Source organism: Ictidomys tridecemlineatus, chromosome 1, assembly GCF_052094955.1.
Source record: "Ictidomys tridecemlineatus isolate mIctTri1 chromosome 1, mIctTri1.hap1, whole genome shotgun sequence".
NCBI classification, from domain to species: Eukaryota; Metazoa; Chordata; class Mammalia; order Rodentia; family Sciuridae; genus Ictidomys; species Ictidomys tridecemlineatus.
This window is the reverse complement of record NC_135477.1, coordinates 244,008,822-244,026,822: the sequence shown is the minus strand read 5'-3', so window position 1 is coordinate 244,026,822 and position 18,001 is coordinate 244,008,822. Positions and strand designations below refer to the sequence as shown.

The 18,001-nt window shown below is 39.0% G+C and overlaps 1 protein-coding gene and 1 long non-coding RNA gene across 2 annotated transcripts in view; one reads left to right on the top strand and one right to left on the bottom strand.

Moving 5' to 3' along the window:
* The window catches only part of Slc1a3 (solute carrier family 1 member 3), a 77,489-nt gene extending 76,646 nt beyond the window's left edge, over positions 1 to 843 (bottom strand). The window contains exon 1 of the mRNA XM_078017529.1: positions 693 to 843. The gene's annotated coding sequence lies outside the window, so the exon portion shown is untranslated. The remainder of the gene's footprint in view (positions 1 to 692) is intronic.
* A 5,724-nt stretch (positions 844 to 6,567) lies between these two features.
* Positions 6,568 to 14,643, top strand: LOC144365552 (uncharacterized). Its single transcript, XR_013424104.1, has 2 exons — positions 6,568 to 11,527; positions 12,301 to 14,643. It is a non-coding gene; the product is annotated as an uncharacterized LOC144365552 (long non-coding RNA).
* Positions 14,644 to 18,001: the final 3,358 nt, after the last annotated feature.

Below are 18,001 nucleotides of genomic sequence, written 5' to 3'. Positions count from 1 at the left end.
AAAACCAAGGGTTTCCTCCTGCTGCTTTATGAGCTGCCTTCTAAGTCATGCCTTCCCCAGGATCAATCTGAGTTGAAAACCCCGGTGCAAGGGGACCTGCGTGTCTGGTAGCCCAGGCAGCCAGCGAGTGTGTCTGTGGGGGAGGTGACTGGAAGCCAGGGGACTCCTCGCAAGCTTTTGGCAAATCCAAGGGTGGGGAAAAAAAAAGACTTAACAATTTGACTTTTAAATAAAATTGCAGGTTGGGGTCATTGATAATAAGACCTAGAGCTTGTTTAAGACTTCACACCAGATTAAAAGCTTAGGGAGAAGTGAAGAAACAGAGAGGGGAGAGGGGAGGGTCCAGGTCTTTTTAAATTTTTTTTTTTTTGAACCAACAGCTCTGATTTCCTTTACCAGTCTGTCACTTTTAAGCAGACCAGCTCCACAATCTTGGCTCTTTTTTAGATCTCTGATCACCATCTATCCCCCATCGACCCCGAATGACGACTCCACTCCAAATTAAGAGAAGGATCCGCCATACACAGACCCCCCCCCCCACGCTCACACCACGTTCAATCACTAACGTGGACTTTATCTACCAAAATGGCCAGCTTTTCCTCTCGGTACTCCTCCGCTGGTGATCAGAACACAGCGGCGGAGAAGTGGACCGAGAAATGGAACCCAGTAGGCCTACGGGACGTCGCACTTACCTCCTCGGGTCCTGTCAGCGGTGGAAGGCACCCCAGGCAATGGCAACCAGTTCCCCAGCAGGTACAGCGGAGGGACCGAGCGCAGGGCGCGCGCGAGCCGGCCAGCCCTGACACACTGCATGTGCTCCGAAACTGCAACTTACTATCAGGCAACTTAAGAAAAGGGGAGGAGCCAGCGCGCGGGAAAGGGGAGTGGGGAAGCGAAAACGGCACGGGGACCCAGGGGGAGCCCCGAGGTTTCTGGAATATTGATTAATTTTGGCACACCAGAAGCATGCTTGCTGGCTTTGTTTTGCTCCTTAGCCCACTTTCACGCTTTGTCAGTTCCCTTGCATTAGAAATGCAAAATCAGGACCAGGAAGAATTGAAAAATAAATCGCGCCTACCCTCGGGAAAACTGGAGTCTCTTGATTAGTACATCTCGAAGACTAAATTTCTAAGGCTAAATTTAATTATCTCACATTATTGCAGGATTCCTACTCTTAGGGGAGTCGGAGAGTGTGCTCTTTTGCCTGGTCGTGCAACTGTTAGGAAGAAGTGCCTCCTTTTAGAATTAGGTTTATAATTGACGTTTCTTGGGGAGATCTTGAACGCGATCAAATATAGAGAAAAATGCCTACTACAATTCTCTAAACTTGTCTAAAGTTACCGAAAACACAAGATGAGACCTGCCTCTGTTTTAGCAGTTTAAACTCCATTATAACAAATCTAATTGAACTCAGGCTGCCTGCAATGCAAAGATTGAAAAGGTAAGGAACACAAAGGGACTAGGATGTTTGCCAAACTCTAAAGTAAAAAGCATTTTAAGACCAAGAATGCAAATGCACACTTGAAGTCTCGTGATTTCAAAAGATAAGCTGCTATTCAGATGCCTCAATTTTAAAGGATGCTAAACACCCCCACCAACCCACCCACCCACCCCACACACCATTTTTAGGAGTTAAAAATTGTCATTGCCTTCAGAATATAACCAGCACTTCTCGTCCATTTTTTTTTCTTAAAAGAAAAGTAAATTTTGAAAATAGGATAATCAAAAAACAAAAAAACATTTTTTTTGAGACTGATTCATTCCCCAAACATAAAACTTATTTGGGAGGAAGAAAATAGTTCATTAGAAACCAAAACTCATACCAAAAATCACAGCCAGAGCTTTGTGTTCTTGCTCACTAAATTCTCCATGCAAAATCTCAATTCTTGTGTCTGTTATCCAACACGAAAATACGTGTTTTTGTTCCTCATTAGCAAATCAAGGGAGTTGTAATGAAACGTCTCCTGCCAGCTTCAACTGTTCATGTATGCGGTTTTGAACAGCTACTGGTTGGAAAGGAATGGTGAATCACGTAAATGACTTAAATTGACAAATTAGCAGCAATTATAACAATTTTCTAATTTGGCATCATTTTAAGAGTTTATTGAAAATGCATTCTCTTGACAGTCTCAGCTCTCATGATCTTTCATTTTTCCTCCTGAATCATTTAGCATCTGCACTCTATTGTTCAACACTTAATAATACAATGTCTTGCCCTGAGTCCTTCTTAAAACTGTGTTAAGTTTTGGCTTCTCAACAAAATTCTAAGCTTTTTGAAATTAAGAACCTGTCCTATGGCACGTAGCAAACATCAAGCAATTCTTTGGAATGGCTGGCATAATATAAGGATGTGAAATAAAATACTTTTTGACCTTATGTGTTAAAAACTAGTATTTTTGATATTGGTGCTCTTGACTTAGATGCCTGGAGAAGATCTCATGTCTCAATACCATGACAGTTTTTAAAAGCACTTTATTGACTGCATCAGGTCCTACTTGAGCCACTAATTTAGGACCAATTTGTTTTTCCTTTTTGTGGAAATGATTTATATTTCAAGGGAGCTTGAAAGAGAAACCTAGATGATTTTAAGTGGAGTTTCAAGCCCAGGGGCATTTTCATTTTTTTAAATTTTTCATAAGCAAGGAAAAGAGCTGGAACACCACACTTTGGTTAGCACAGAGATGAGATGATATTGATTTCCCTTCTTTCCCTCCTCTAACCCCTAAAGTTTGGTTAAACACCTTTTCATGATTTCAGTTTGTGCAAACATTATGGGAGTCTGGTGTTCATTGAGAGGGGAAGTAATTCACCACTGAAAGTTTTGTTGGCTGTAATAAAACCTAATGAGAAAATGAGATGCAAAGAGTCCCAGTCAGTTCAGAGTTCATCTGAATTTAGTTTTAGTCTAAAGGAAATATTGTGAATTATTTCTTTAAAGCACCGCTTTCTTTTTTTTGGAAAAATGATAGCAATAATGTCCTGGGAGAAACCTGGGCTTACTCAAAATGTGTTTCTGTCCACCCCTACCCATCCTACTTTATGGGTAAGATTCTTGAGTTTAAAAACATTTATTTTTCTTCATAGAAACTCCAAATAAGTGAAAGATCCATAAATTATGAATAAACCTCTGTATGCTCTATTTCATTTAAAGCTCCTTGGGCTGGGGGACCCAGAGCCAGGGAATCATTAATGTTGGGATTCCTGAATAAAAAAAACCCCACAAACAAACAAACACATGGAACAATTGCTGTTCCTTTTGGAAAATCTGCCAAGATTTTTCTCTGAACATTCTATGACTATATTGTAGACAGGTCCTTTCCTTTGGGGGAAAAAATGCTGGTATAACAAGAAACAATGGAATCTAACCCATCCAGAAAGGGAGCATCTTCATTATTTGGTTTGAAGTATGAGAGATCATGATGGATAATAAACAATTGCTTTTCCTAATACAGTACAGGAGAGTTAGATTTCAACTTCAGCACTTAAAATGAGAGAATTCTGATAAAATTGAATTTTTTGAGCAAGAAAATGGATTATGAAGACATTTTAGCCTTTATTGAATATTTTCTATTTTAATTTTTAATGTCAGGAGGGATTTTTCTCATTCCTTTTTCAAATAGCATGCATTTTAGGATCACCTGTAAGGAGTGTCCGTTCTACAATTGAGAAATTATAGAATCTTAATATAGTGAACAGGACCAGACTTCATCCCAGGGTGTAAGGGTGGACCAGCTAGAGAGAGCAGGAGGTGAAGTACTACTGCTGGTTGTTGGTCTTTCTTTTTGTCTTAAATATGAATATGTGAGTGTAAAATTAGCTCCTTAAATATGAATATGTGAGTGTAAAATTAGCTCACACACACATGCATACACCCATGAAAAAAACCTCTAGGAATCCTGGTGAGTTGGATTTTTATCTAACTAGGCTTTATTTTAAAATCATACGAAGATGGGTTTGGATTATGGCCCAGTGGCAGAGCACTTGCCTCACACGTATGAGGCACTGTGTTCGATCCTGAGCACCACATAAAAATAAATAAAATAAAGGTATTGTGTCCATCTACAACTAAAAAAAAAGTTTTTTTTTTAAAAAAAAATCCTATGAAGACAACAAAATCTAACTGTATCCAACTATAGAGATTAATTATAATTAACTCTAATTAATTAGCTATAATTAATCTTTATCATATTCATTCACTCAACAAACTGTGAGCAACCACTGCTCCGAATTCTAGTTCCTTTCACAAACACACTTCCTATCATTCTCAGGCCATGGACCATAGGAGGATCTCACAGAGAATTATGGGAACTCTGTGCCGAGGCCTATTTACCAGTCAGTCTACCAATAAGACTGAAGGCAAGCTAAGGAAAAGCTGTGAGCCTGGCTCTCTGCTGTGTGTGCAGTGTCTAGCATGGTGCCTGCACAGAGCAGACACAGTGCTACGTGGCCAGGCGAAGTAGGGGTACATGCTGGAGAATAGGCAAGGAGAGCCCCCAAACACCCAATTAAAGACCTTGAACTACTCCTGGGCAGTAGGGAGTCACAGAATTTAAGCATGGGTGTGAATCTGATTTTGGAGAGAACTCTCCAGGTGCTTAAGTGAGATTTGAGTGAGAAAGTCAAGGGAGAGGAGAAGCTAAAGAGAATCTGCTTTTAAAAGAAGACTTCTCAATTGTTATTGTTATTATTCTTTACACTGTGAAATAATATATTCCCCAGATGCCCAACATGAGCCAAACCTTAGTAGGACCACAGTCTTGATTTGTCTGGGAAAGATCATGGAAAGTCACTGGAGTTTAAGCTTTCAGCCGAGTCTTAGCAATGATAGTCACTGTTTTTATAGGACTTTATAGGTTTACTAGTACTTTCACACACATCACATAATTTAATCTTGGTGACAATGCTTTGAGGTACTTCTGTCATGACTAGTCCTGAACAACCAGACGTAGAAAGGGAGGTTCACAGAGATGAAGCAGTTTGCCTAGGAGTACAGTCCAACAAGACAAGCGTTCTCTTTAACCCATCTTAGAACTCTGATTTCTCATTTTTTTCTCATCTCATAAAAGACGTAGCTTTTATTAAAGGTAGATAGAAAAGAAAGTAAATATTAAAAGGAAGGCCTCCGGTCTGTTATTTCTTCTGGGAAGTCAACTCTAAACTCCTTCCACTTCCCAGATCCAGAAGGGCGGTTCCCCCTCCCAGGTGCTCCCAAGGCCCCTGGATGTGAATTTCCAAAGTCATTACCACACTGCCCTTGTAGTTCTCCCTCTTAGTCCATCTGTGATTCTAAGACTGGAGAAAAAGACATCAGTAAACATCAAACTTAAAAAAGAAAAAAAAAAAGTCAATGAGTTATTTTTTCATTCATTCAACATAAAATAGACCCAAGTGGGGCAGCTCTGATGGAATGGGTGACTCCCTTTCCTTTCTCCCAAGAAGCCCCTTAAAACAACTCCTTGGTCCATGGATTCTACACATCGCAGTTGAAAACCAGGAATGAATGAGGAAGTCGAGTCAGTCTGTGCCGTAATTCCTTAGTGCCAAGTTCAGGTTTAAGACTTTATATTCCCTAAACTTCTGGTCCCATGATGTTTGCAGCCGCCAAACCCATAGGCTGCCCCTTCCAATTCTGAATATCATCCATAAAATTGGGTTAGACTAGATGATTTTTCTCAAGTCCCTTTCCCAACTCTAAATCATGTCATGCCAATAATGGGCTTGCCATATCCCTCTTTGGTCTATTTAGTTAAGGACACAAATTTTTATATACACTCAATGATTAATAGTTTCTCATTAGGTTTCCCTGCCACAAATTAAACACAAACATAATACAGTCACCAAAGGAAGCTTATTGAAAGGCACGGGTTTTATGAAGCACAGCGATGACATGGGTCTTTTATAACTGTTTGCTGGTATAGAATCATAATTACAGCAATCAAGACAGATACACATCTTTTGTAAGGAAAAAAAGTAATTATAATTTAAAAGCACACAGCTCAAAGTTGCCATCACAAAAACGACTATTATAGCAACTATTTCGCATTTGGACATTTTTTTGGCAGAAGGTCTGGGCATTGTTTATTGTGAGTCAGAAACAGGCACTGAGAAAATATGCAAATTTTTTAAGCAACAGAAAATACAGCTTTGAGCTGAGAAAACAGGGGGAATGGTGGAAACTGTCTGGGACTAGATCACAGATCAACATTAGCTTCTGAAATAATTTTTGGTCATGGAATTCTGTTATGGCAATATGGAGGTTAGGTTAGAATAGAATTAGCTTAGGCATTAAAGCATGCATTTAAGGTTTATGCTGAGCTCCTGAGTCAAAATTCCTATTCTGCCATGTCTGTAGGCTGATTTTTAAGCTCAGACACCAAGGAAGAAAGTCCTCAGGACTTAACAATCCCCTCTTCCTTGGTCAGGCAGGGAAATTGTTGCGACCTTGTGAGGCAATTCACTTCCGGGTCATAGAAAAGGCAAAGGCAAGACTCCTTTCTTACCCAGAAAGGATTGCATATACTGAAATAGAATTAATGCAGGCGACTAGTTACTAACACCAACAGGCCCTGGTTGTAAGAGTCTTTATTTCTATGAGAGTTGCTTAAGTCCAATAAGTGCTTCAAATTTCTCACCACCAGCCGGTGAAAACATAGTGTGGACATTAAAGGAAAATGCACTGAGACCAGGGCTCAGGAGACCTGCATTGCATATGCTCGGGCAAAATTGTAGGAGCTCCTCTCCTCCAAAGAAAAGGGTGAGGTGAGCTCTGGGTTTCAAAGTTTTCAAACCTTCATTTAAATAAAATGTTATGATGAAACAACAACAATGTTACACATCCGTTATATGCCTTATAACCTTCTATGCCTTAAGTCGGGGTGGGGAATCTGGAGCCACTAGATTTGCCCTTTCCTCTGGTTTCTTCTCCCCACCTCTTTTCCCTTTTTCCCCTCTGTCAGTGTCTGCACCCTGCGTGTGGCTCAAATACAGGGCAAGGGAAAAAAATGATTGGATCAGAAATTAAAAATACTCAAATTCTAAGAATAAGGTACCTAGGAGCTGGAATAACTTCTGAGGAAAAGACCTAAGACCTGAAGTAAACTCCAAGAACCTCATAGTATTAGTGATGCCTCAATTAATACGGCCTGTAGACACGTGGCTTGTCTTAACAAATCAACCACAAGTAGGGGGTTTGTGTTTCAGGTCTCAGGCTTAGGTTTGGAGGAGTGGATGGCAATAAAATGGACTGGACTGAGTGGCTGGTCACATATTTTATGGCTCTGTGACCTGGCTAAGCCCTAGGACAAAGGTGGGAAATGAAACAACAAAATTAAATGGTCTGTCCAAAGTCAACCAAATGAACCGCACAATCAATACCAGAACCTAGTATGGGTGCTCTCACCTCTGGTCATTTTCAAGGAAACACACTGTCCTATAATAGCAGCTGCATTTGGTGGAAGCCTGGTATGATTTCATTCATTCACAAGACATATGTTTTCAAATCCTGTATTACACCAATATATTAGCCACTAGCCACATGTAACACTTTTATACCACTTGTGGAAATTGAGATGTGCTATTTTATGTGTAAAGTGTACATTGCATTTTAAAAGCTTAGTCCTTCCTAAGCGTAAAATTGCTCATGAATAATTATTTATATTGGTTATGTCTTGCAATGATAATATTTTGAATATATTGGGTAAAGTAAGATATATTGAAATCGATTTCACCTGTTCCTTTTGGTCCTTTTGATGTGATGAGTAGAAAATTTTAAGTTATATATGTGATTTGCATTATATTTCTATTGGATAGGTTTTACAAAGTGACTGTTCTTTATAGAGGACTCTTTGGAAGAGAGTAGAATTGGCAGGACTAGTGAAATTCCCTCTCCAGCACACTCTCTCCCAATTTACTTAAATAGATTAACATGTGGTGAGACTGTTTTGGTCTCTGCACAGAGGTTTCATGCTAATAGTAATATTAATAACAATAAAAGCAGCTACCACTTATTAAGTTTTTCCTATGTGTCAGGTACTGAGCCAAGTACTTTGTATTTGCCTCATTTACTTGTCACAACAATTCCATTGTTACTATGCTTTATTATTCCCACTTTACCAGTGAAGGAATTGAGATTCTGAGAGAATTAGCAACCACCGAGGTCAGAAGCTGGTTAAGTGGTTCGACAGGGATTCCACCACAGGCCTCCTGCATTCAAAGCTTAGGCATTTAAGTGCCACATGATTTTGCTTTGCCTTGACTAACTAACACTCCCCATGAAAATAATGTCCTATAGTATTCCTGCTATGTTTAAAAGCACTGGAGGGATGGCCAGATACAAAGTGGGGGAAAATGGTTTCAGTCCTCATGGATCTCACAGTATGGCAAGGGAAACATGCACAATGAAATATACAGCAGAAGCTGGGAGCTGTGGTACATGCCTGTAATCCCAGCAGCTCGTGAGGCTGAGGCAGGAGGATTGTAAGTTCAAAGCCAACCTCAGCAACTTAACGAGGCCCTAAGCAACTCAGTGAGACCCTGTCTGTAAATAAAATACAAAAAAGGGCTGGGGATGTGGCTCAGGGGTGAAGTGCCCCGTGGGTTTTATTCCTGGTACAAAAAAAAAAAAAATACACAACAGATTCCCCCATGTATGGTAGGGTGACTACAGATAATAATAATTTGCCATGCATTTCAAAAGGTCAGGGAAAAGAATTTTTGAAAGTTTTCTCCATAAAGAAATTACAAATGATTCAGAAGATAAATATATTTAACTTGATTTAAACACTATGCCATGTATACATATATCAAAACATTATATAGTACCCTATTAACATACATAATTTTTATGTCATTATGTATCTGTTAAAAAATGCCCGAGGCCGAAAGGAGAGAGATTAGTTCCAGTTGTGGGGAGAAGAGAGGGGTTCATGGAAGAGGCAGGATTTCACACAGACCTTGAAAGATGAGAAAGTTTCTTTTTTTCCCCCAGAGTTAGGAATAGCTAGGAAAACACATTCCAGATAGGAGAGAAAAACAAAAAAAAGAGTTTGGCAGGGGCAAAGACATGGAGACTTATGAAAAGGAGGGCCAGCAAGGAACCAAAGAGGACAGAGGAGAGAGAGAGAGAGAGAGAGAGAGAGAGAGAGAGAGAGAGAGAGAGAGAGAGAGAGAGAGAGAGAGAGAAGGACAGAATAGGACATTTTCAACAATTACAGGAGTGGGAAGTAAGAAACAAGTATGCTTTGCTTTCTTAACAAGGTAGTTGTTGCATTTCTTGGGTTGGAAAAGGTCTTTGGGTGTGCCTTATAAAATTAAGGGTAGGTTTGTGCCAATGTACTTTGTAGAATGCTGAAGTTTTCTGCTATTTGGCATAACAAGTAATAACACCAATCATAGCAAAATCATCTCAAAGTCCTTCCAAGAACTATCTAACCTTCATGAGCCAAAAGAAATATATCCAAAGTGACAGACACCACAGGAGTGATTCCTTGGGGGTGGCAAACATTCTTCCACGTTCCAGGATATCTAACAGCAGAACCAGGGTTACCCTGCATTCCCATACATTCTCTGCTCAAACCCTTTAGTTTTTCTTCTATTCCATTAGAGGAGGACCAGTCTTGTGGGCAACAGATTCACTGAGGGATAATAATTGCTAACATTTATGAAAGAGAAAAGACTAGAAAAACCACCTTTCATCAGATGTAGAACAGAGTGAAAAATTTTAATATATAATTGGTCAGAGTCCCCTTTTAGATGACTGCTATGTTTTCCAGTTGTAACTTTTTAATTTAAGCCAGAGCCCACCCCTTGAGCCCTGGGCATGGCCGCTGGAATGTCCCCTTCTAGAGGATTGTTTGTCCTTGCGTTCTGTCTCTGTCACCAAATCCGACAGGACTCCAGTGCTTTTTCTTCTAGTTCTGCCTTCAAATTCCTCCAGGATTTTTTTCAGACTTTCTCTTGAATCCATGAGATGAAATCTAGTGTTATGAGGTTTAGTGAGTACAATGGAGTCCCAATCTAATCCCAGCCTGGGGCTTATCCCTTGGTTAAAATGTGTGGGGATCGGTTAGGGTAAGAAGGCTGCAAGTGACTCCAAGGTCACTCCCCTTTGTGTTGGTCTTTGACTACAGGTATCTAGCAAATGCTAGTCCCTCCAGAACTGAAAGAGGGCATTTACTGTCAATCCTGGAGTTGCCTCTAGCATTTCATTTACCCACTAAGAATGTCTGGTTTTCCCAACTCCTAATCACAGACTGAAAAACCACCCCAAATCCCCAAATCCCCAAATCCCCAGGGCCAGGACTCTGCTCAGGCAGAATTCATGGCTTTCTTGTTGACTATTTTGAAATGTTCTCTTGTGTCTTCTTAATATGCTCCCAGTCTTTATTTTGAGATGTTGAGGCTTTATGGGAAAAGGTCCTTCCTTCAGGCATGTCCTTCCTCACTGCTGAGGGGCTGCCTGGAGACTGGAGATTGAGAAAACCTACAGTGACTGAACTGAAATTGGTGTTACTCAAGTAAGGACAGGGAAAAGAATAAACAGGAGAAGAGCATGGGCAAGGTCACAAATATTCTTCAAAAAGACAGAAACAGGCTCCAGTTAAAGTGGGGACTTTGATTTCTCATTGTAAAGACAATTCATACTAGAAGATGACTTCTCTGGGATTTTTCTCTTGAAGTTGACTTCCTCAGCTCTATTCATCTTGACCTCACAAATTTTCTTATTCTAGTAATCTTTTAGTCATCATATATAGCTAAGACTTATTATCAAGTTCAACTAAACATTTTCTCTTTAATTTTTTTTTTTTTTTGATTCGGGTCTTCAAAATGTCTCCTTTTTGCAGAGGGGTAAATGCAAAGAAGCATAGAGAAGGATGTTGATGTTGCCCTCTCACATCCTGACCTTGACCTCACATTTAGCAGATTATTGTCTCTTTGCACGACAAATATTCATTGTGCCCTGCTCTGGGGGACTGTGCTGTGGATAAGGTGGTAAACAAAAGAGAGGGGTCTTGACTCATGGAATTCTAGTTGGGAGAGAAAGACCTTAGACAAACAAAGACACCCTGTCTTGAGATAGAAGAAATACAAGAGATAAGGAGAAAGGAGACACAGGGAGGGAAAGGGGCAGCCAGTATCCCTCATAGTCCTGTCCCTCCAAGCCAGTTCTTCCTCAGGCCCGTCACTCCCAAATTTCTGCGAAATCTGCAAAGCTTCTCTCACAATCTTAAAGTTCCTGGAGATTCACCCACTTATGAAAATTGCTCTGTGCACTGTTAATTAGCCCACAAACACATGCATTTTGAGCATAGATTAGGAAATGAAAGATATGAAACTTGTAACATAGGGTAACTTTACCCAGTGTTATCTATTAATCAGATAATGGAGAAGACATCAACCTACGGATCCTAAGAACAACCAGACCACCATAAACCATCCTGTGATCACCAGATTGATGTCACCTCCATATACTTTCCCATGCCTAACTCTCACTAAGTTTCCTTGACAAGGAGAGCCCTGGACCCCGAAGGTACGTCTCACTCTTGAGATGGTCCAGTTCTCCCTTGAACATGTGCCTCCTTACTTTCCTAATACATTTCTGCTTGTGCCTCTGTCAGACCCATCTTGAAATTCTTTTCTGTGATGCTGTCAAGGACCCAAGGTCCTTGGTTGAGGACCCTTCTCCAGGACCTTCTTGGACCCCCTTTCGTGGCAGTCTCAGGAAAGGACCTTGGATCTCACTCAGTGAGACTGGAGGCCATTGTAGGGCCTAATGGAGAAGTGGTTGTTTTTTTTTTTTTTTTTTTTTTAGGGCTAACTGCAGAGATGGGAAGACTGAGACAGGGGATCTCAAGTTGGAGGCCGGCTAAGGCAACTTTGTGAGATCTTGTTCCAAAATCAAAAACAAAGAGGGCTGGAGACGTAGCTCAGTGGTAGAGTGCCCTGGGTTCAATCCCCAGCACTACAAAGAAGACAAACAGAAGAGATTTCTGGCTGCTGGGTGGAGGGTTGTTGGTAGAGAGAGAAGCTAGTTAGGAAGCTACTGGAAGAGTCCCGATGAGCTGACAGCAGGACTGACTAACCACAGAGGCGGTGAAAAGTGGTACAATGTGGTGATGTATTTGGAAATAAAAACTGTCAGGAGTTGATGAAGTTTGAACAAAGTGTGTAAAAAGCAAATCATGATGGGTGAAGCCTAGGTTTTAAGCTTGAGCGACCGGGTAAATAGAGTCTAACTGAAATGGGTGGAGGGCCCCAGGTGTAGGTGAGGTGCAGTGGAATGAAGACCTCTCTGTGTTTCAGATTCTCTCAGGTCTTCAAGTGGAGATGTCCAGCGGGCAGCAGCATCGTAGAGAGAGAAGATGCTTGGAGTTCCACATTTGGGATTCATCTGTAATTTAAGACTCTGCATGAATGTACTTCGAGAGCTTGAGAGTACATGATTCTAGGGAAGATTCATTACCAAAATGGGATGGAATAACTGAAAGTTAAATAGTCAAATTTGTTTTGCTTAACATTATGCATGCTAGTACACCAAGCAGTGTTACAAAAGCTAGAACAGTAATTGAGTCTCTTCTATTCTGCCTCTTTTGGTTAGCCAAATTTTCATAAGCATTTATTGGCTCTAAATGGATGACATCAAGGTTTTCGGCCAGAGCAAAGAAGGAATGTAGTTGTAATTTACTGATTTGTGAAAGACCAGGAACAGATTATGTGAGGTGTGGTCAGGACAAGAAATCAAAATTGGAAATGTTGAATATGTTGCTGGGTACAAAAGAAAGAATTCAGGGGAGAGGTCTGATTTGAGATTACTTTTGGTTTTTCAGCATATTCATGGTGTTTCCATGGTATGTGAAGGTAGCTGGGGGGAACAAAGTATAGATAGTGAAGGATTGGGGGCTCACCAATGTCTATAGGTGAAGACGATATGGAGGATACTGGGTGGTAACTGTAGGCAGGTGGGGTTTGGGTGGAGGAAGTTGGTCACTAGGATATTGCCTTTGGAGACTATTTTTGTGCTTTCTGGGCACCAATGAGTGGAGCAGATTTCCCCACCCTGCCCTTCCACCATGATGTTCTATGTCACTTCAGTCCCAGAGAAATGGGGTTGGTTGACCACGAACTGAGACCTCTCACACTATGAACCCCCAAATAAACTTGTCCTCCTCTACGTTGCTCTTCCCAGGTATTTTGGTCACATTGCTGAAAAATGGACTAACATACCATGGCTTCTGTGTTTTGAGTATTTCTTGGAAAGAACTTCCCCACTCAAAAGTTATAAAAGTAAGCTGTCTGATCCAATATTTCTCCCTTACGTTTTATAGGGTTTTTGTTTTGTTTTTCATGTAGTACTTTAATTGGAATTTGTTGTGATGTAAGGATCTAACTTTTCTGTTTGTTTTTCTAAAATGGTAACCAAATGTTCCAACACTGTTTATTGAATGCTGAACCGTTTTCTCATTTAGAATATATTTTAGCAGCTTTACTGAAGGATAATTGATATACAATAAACTAGACATACTTAAAGTGTATAATTTGTTAAATTTTGACATATGCATATATCCAGGAAACCATCCCATGATCAAGAGAATGAACCATTTTTATTTTTAAATAACTTGCACCTTATTTGTTTTTCTTTGAATAGTTAATATACTCATATGATTCAAAATTCAAAGATACAAAATGTTATGTGGTAAATAGTTTCTTTATTACTCATACCCAATCCCCAGCCTGGGGTGCTCATTTTCCTCTGTGGATACAATCAATGTCATAGTTTATTTTATATTAACACCTGGATTTTTTATGCATATGTAAGCAAATATATATATATATATATACATATATGTATATATACTGTGTATATATACACTTAATAGCATATTATACACATTGTTCACTTGTTTATTACATTTTAATAATATATCTGGACATCCTTTCATGAAGTATTTGACAGATTCATCTTTCCCTTTTATATCTTAGCATTACCTTGTCTGGACATAGTTGACAAATAATTATTAGAATTGTACTATGTGTGAGGTGATTTTGTAATCTCAGAAATATCAGTAAACTAAATAAGCAAGAGTCCTTCCTTCATGTAGCTTATATTCTAAAGGAGGTCCATCACCATTTTTAAAGTTAGCTTCCTAATCATAAACATTTAGACAGTCTTTAATCTTTTGTATTATAAATATGCTATAGTGAATAACTCATGCATATTTCATTTTTCACATTTATGCAAATATATTAGTAGACTACAATTCTAGAAGAGGAATTTCACGGTCAGAGAGTATGCCCATTTATAATTTTGACTGACATAGTAAAATTAATCTCAGTAGAGGAGTTATCAGTTTATACTCCTATAAGTATGCATTGACATTGGTGGTTATTTTAGCCAATTTAATAGATAAGAACAAAACCCCAAACCCAAAATAAAGACCAAAACCAAAATGTTTTTGTAGTCTTACTTACTTATTTCTTTTGGTGAATGTTGCTAGACATCTTTTCATATCTTATGAGTCATTTGTATTTTGTAACCTTTGTCTGGTTATCTATTGAGTTGTTAATTCTTTTTTGTTCTTGGTTTATAGAAACTATGTATTAGGAAATTTTACATATTCTTCTGTGATTTAACTTTTTGATATTCTATCCAGTTTGTCATGTGTCTTTTTTTTTATCTGTCCTTTAAAGATTTTTATTCTTTTTTTTATTTTTTATTGTTGGTCGTTCAAAACATTACATAGTTCTTAATATATCATATTTCACAGTTTGATTCAAGTGGGTTATGAACTCCCAATTTTACCCCGTATACAGATTGCTGTATCACATCAGTTACCCTTCCATTGATTTACATATTGCCATTCTAGTGACTGATGTATTCTGCTGTCTATCCTATTCTCTACTATCCCCCCTCCCCTCCCCTCCCCTCCCCTCCCCTCCCCTCCCCTTTTCTCTCTCTACCCCCTCTACTGTAAATCGTTTCTTTCACTTGTATTATCTTGTTTTACCCCTCCTTTCCTCTTATATGTAATTTTGTATAACCCTGAGGATCAACTTCCATTTCCATGCGATTTCCCTTCTCACTCCCTTTCCCTCCCACCTCTCATCCCTGTTTAATGTTAATCATCTTCTCATGCTCTTCGTCCCTACCCTGTCCTTGGTTACTCCCTTTATATCAAAGGAGTCATTTGGCATTTGTTTTTTAAAGATTGGCTAGCTTCACTTAGCATAATCTGCTCTAATGCCATCCATTTCCCTCCAAATTCTATGATTTTGTCATTTTTTAATGCAGAGTAATACTCCATTGTGTATAAATGCCACATTTTTTTTATCCATTCATCTATTGAAGGGCATCTAGGTTGGTTCCACAATCTTGCTATCGTGAATTGTGCTGCTATGAACATCCATGTAGCAGTGTCCCTGTAGCATGCTCTTATTAGGTCTTTAGGGAATAGCCCGAGAAGGGGGAATAGCTGAGTCAAATGGTGGTTCCATTCCCAGCTTTCCAAGAAATCTCCATACTGCTTTCCAAATTGGCTGTACCAATTTTCAGTCCCACCAACAATGAACAAGAGTGCCCTTTTCCCTGCATCCTCTCCAGCACTTGTTGTTGTTGGACTTCATGATGGCTGCCAATCTTACTGGAGTGAGATGGTATCTTAGGGTGGTTTTGATTTGCATTTCTCTGACTGCTAGAGATGGTGAGCATTTTTTCATGTACTTATTGATTGATTGTATGTCCTCCTCTGAGAAGTGTCTGTTCAGGTCCTTGGCCCATTTATTGATTGGGTTATTTGTTATCTTATTGTCTAATTTTTTTAGTTCTTTGTATACTCTGGATATTAGGGCTCTATCTGAAGTGTGTGGAGTAAAGAATTGTTCCCAGGATGTAGGCTCCCTGTTTATCTCTCTTATTGTTTCTTTTGCTGAGAAAAAAACTTTTCAGTTTGAGTAAGTCCCATTTGTTGATTCTAGTTGTTAACTCTTGCGCTATGGGTGTCCTATTGAGGAATTTGGAGCCCGACCCCACAGTATGTAGATCATAGCCAACTTTTTCTTCTATCAGATGCCGTGTCTCTGATTTAATATCAAGCTCCTTGATCCATTTTGAGTTAACTTTTGTGCATGGCGAGAGGAAGGGATTCAGTTTCATTTTGATGCAAATGGATTTCCAGTTTTCCCAGCACCATTTGTTGAAGATGCTATCCTTCCTCCATTGCATGCTTTTAGCCCCTTTATCAAATATAAGATAGTTTTAGTTTTGTGGATTGGTTACTCTGTCCTCTATTCTGTACCATTGGTCCACCCGCCTATTTTGGTACCAGTACCATGCTGTTTTTGTTACTATTGCTCTGTAGTATAGTTTGAAGTCTGGTATTGCTATACCGCCTGATTCACACTTCCTGCTTAGCATTGTTTTTGCTATTCTGGGTCTTTTATTATTCCATATGAATTTCATGATTGTTTTATCTAATTCTATAAGAAATGCTGTTGGGATTTTGATTGGCATTGCATTGAACTTATAGAGAACTTTTGATAATATCACCATTTTGATGATGTTAGTTCTACCTATCCATGAACAGGGTATATTTTTCCATCTTCTAAGGTCTTCTTCAATATCTCTCTTTAGGGTTCTGTAGTTTTCATTGTATAAGTCTTTCACCTCTTTTGTTAGGTTGATTCCCAAGTATTTTATTTTTTTGGGGGATATTGTGAATGGAGTAGTTGTCCTCATTTCCATTTCAGAGGATTTGTCACTGATATACAGGAATGCATTTGATTTATGCGTGTTGATCTTATATCCTGCCACTTTGCTGAATTCATTTATTAGCTCTAATAGTTTCTTTGTAGACCCTTTTGGGTCTGCTAGGTATAGAATCATGTCATCTGCAAATAGTGATAATTTAAGTTCTTCTTTTCCTATTTTTATGCCTTTAATTTCTTTCGTCTGTCTAATTGCTCTGGCCAGTGTTTCGAGGACTATGTTGAACAGAAGTGGTGAGAGAGGGCATCCCTGTCTTGTACCAGATCTTAGAGGGAATGCCTTCAATTTTTCTCCATTCAGAATGATGCTGGCCTGTGGCTTATCGTAGATTGCTTTTACAATGTTGAGGTATGATCCTGTTATCCCTAATTTTTCTAGAGTTTTAAACATAAAGGGATGCTGAACTTTGTCGAATGCTTTTTCTGCATCTATCGAGATGATCATATGGTTCTTATTTTTAAGTCTATTGATGTGGTGAATCACATTTATTGATTTCCGTATATTGAACCAGCCTTGCATCCCAGGGATGAATCCTACTTGATCATGGTGTATAATTTTTTTGATATGTATTTGAATCCGATTCGCCAGAATTTTATTGAGGATTTTTGCATCTAGGTTCATTAGAGATATTGGTCTGTAGTTTTCTTTCTTTGAAGTGTCTTTGTCTGGTTTCGGAATCAGGGTGATGTTGGCCTCGTAGAATGAATTTGGAAGTTCTCCCTCTTTTTCTATTTCCTGAAATAGCTTGAAAAGTATTGATGTTAGTTTCTCTTTAAAGGTTTTGTAAAACTCTGCTGTATACCCATCCGGTCCTGGGCTTTTCTTAGTTGGTAATCTTTTGATGGTTTCTTCTATTTCCTCTATTGTTATTGGTCTGTTTAGGTTGTCTATATCCTCCTGACTCAATCTGGGCAGATCATAAGACTTAAGAAATTTATCTATGCCTTCACTATCTTCTATTTTATTGGAGTATAAGGATTCAAAATAATTTCTGATTATCTTCTGTATTTCTGAAGTGTCTGTTGTGATATTGCCTTTTTCATCCCATATGCTAGTAATTTGGGTTCTCTCTCTTCTTTGTTAGCATGGCTAAGGGTCTGTCGATTTTATTTATTTTTTCAAAGAACCAACTTTTAGTTTTGTCAATTTTTTCAATTGTTTCTTTTGTTTCGATTTCATTAATTTCAGCTCTGATTTTAATTATTTCTTGCCTTCTACTTCTTTTGCTGTTGTTTTGCTCTT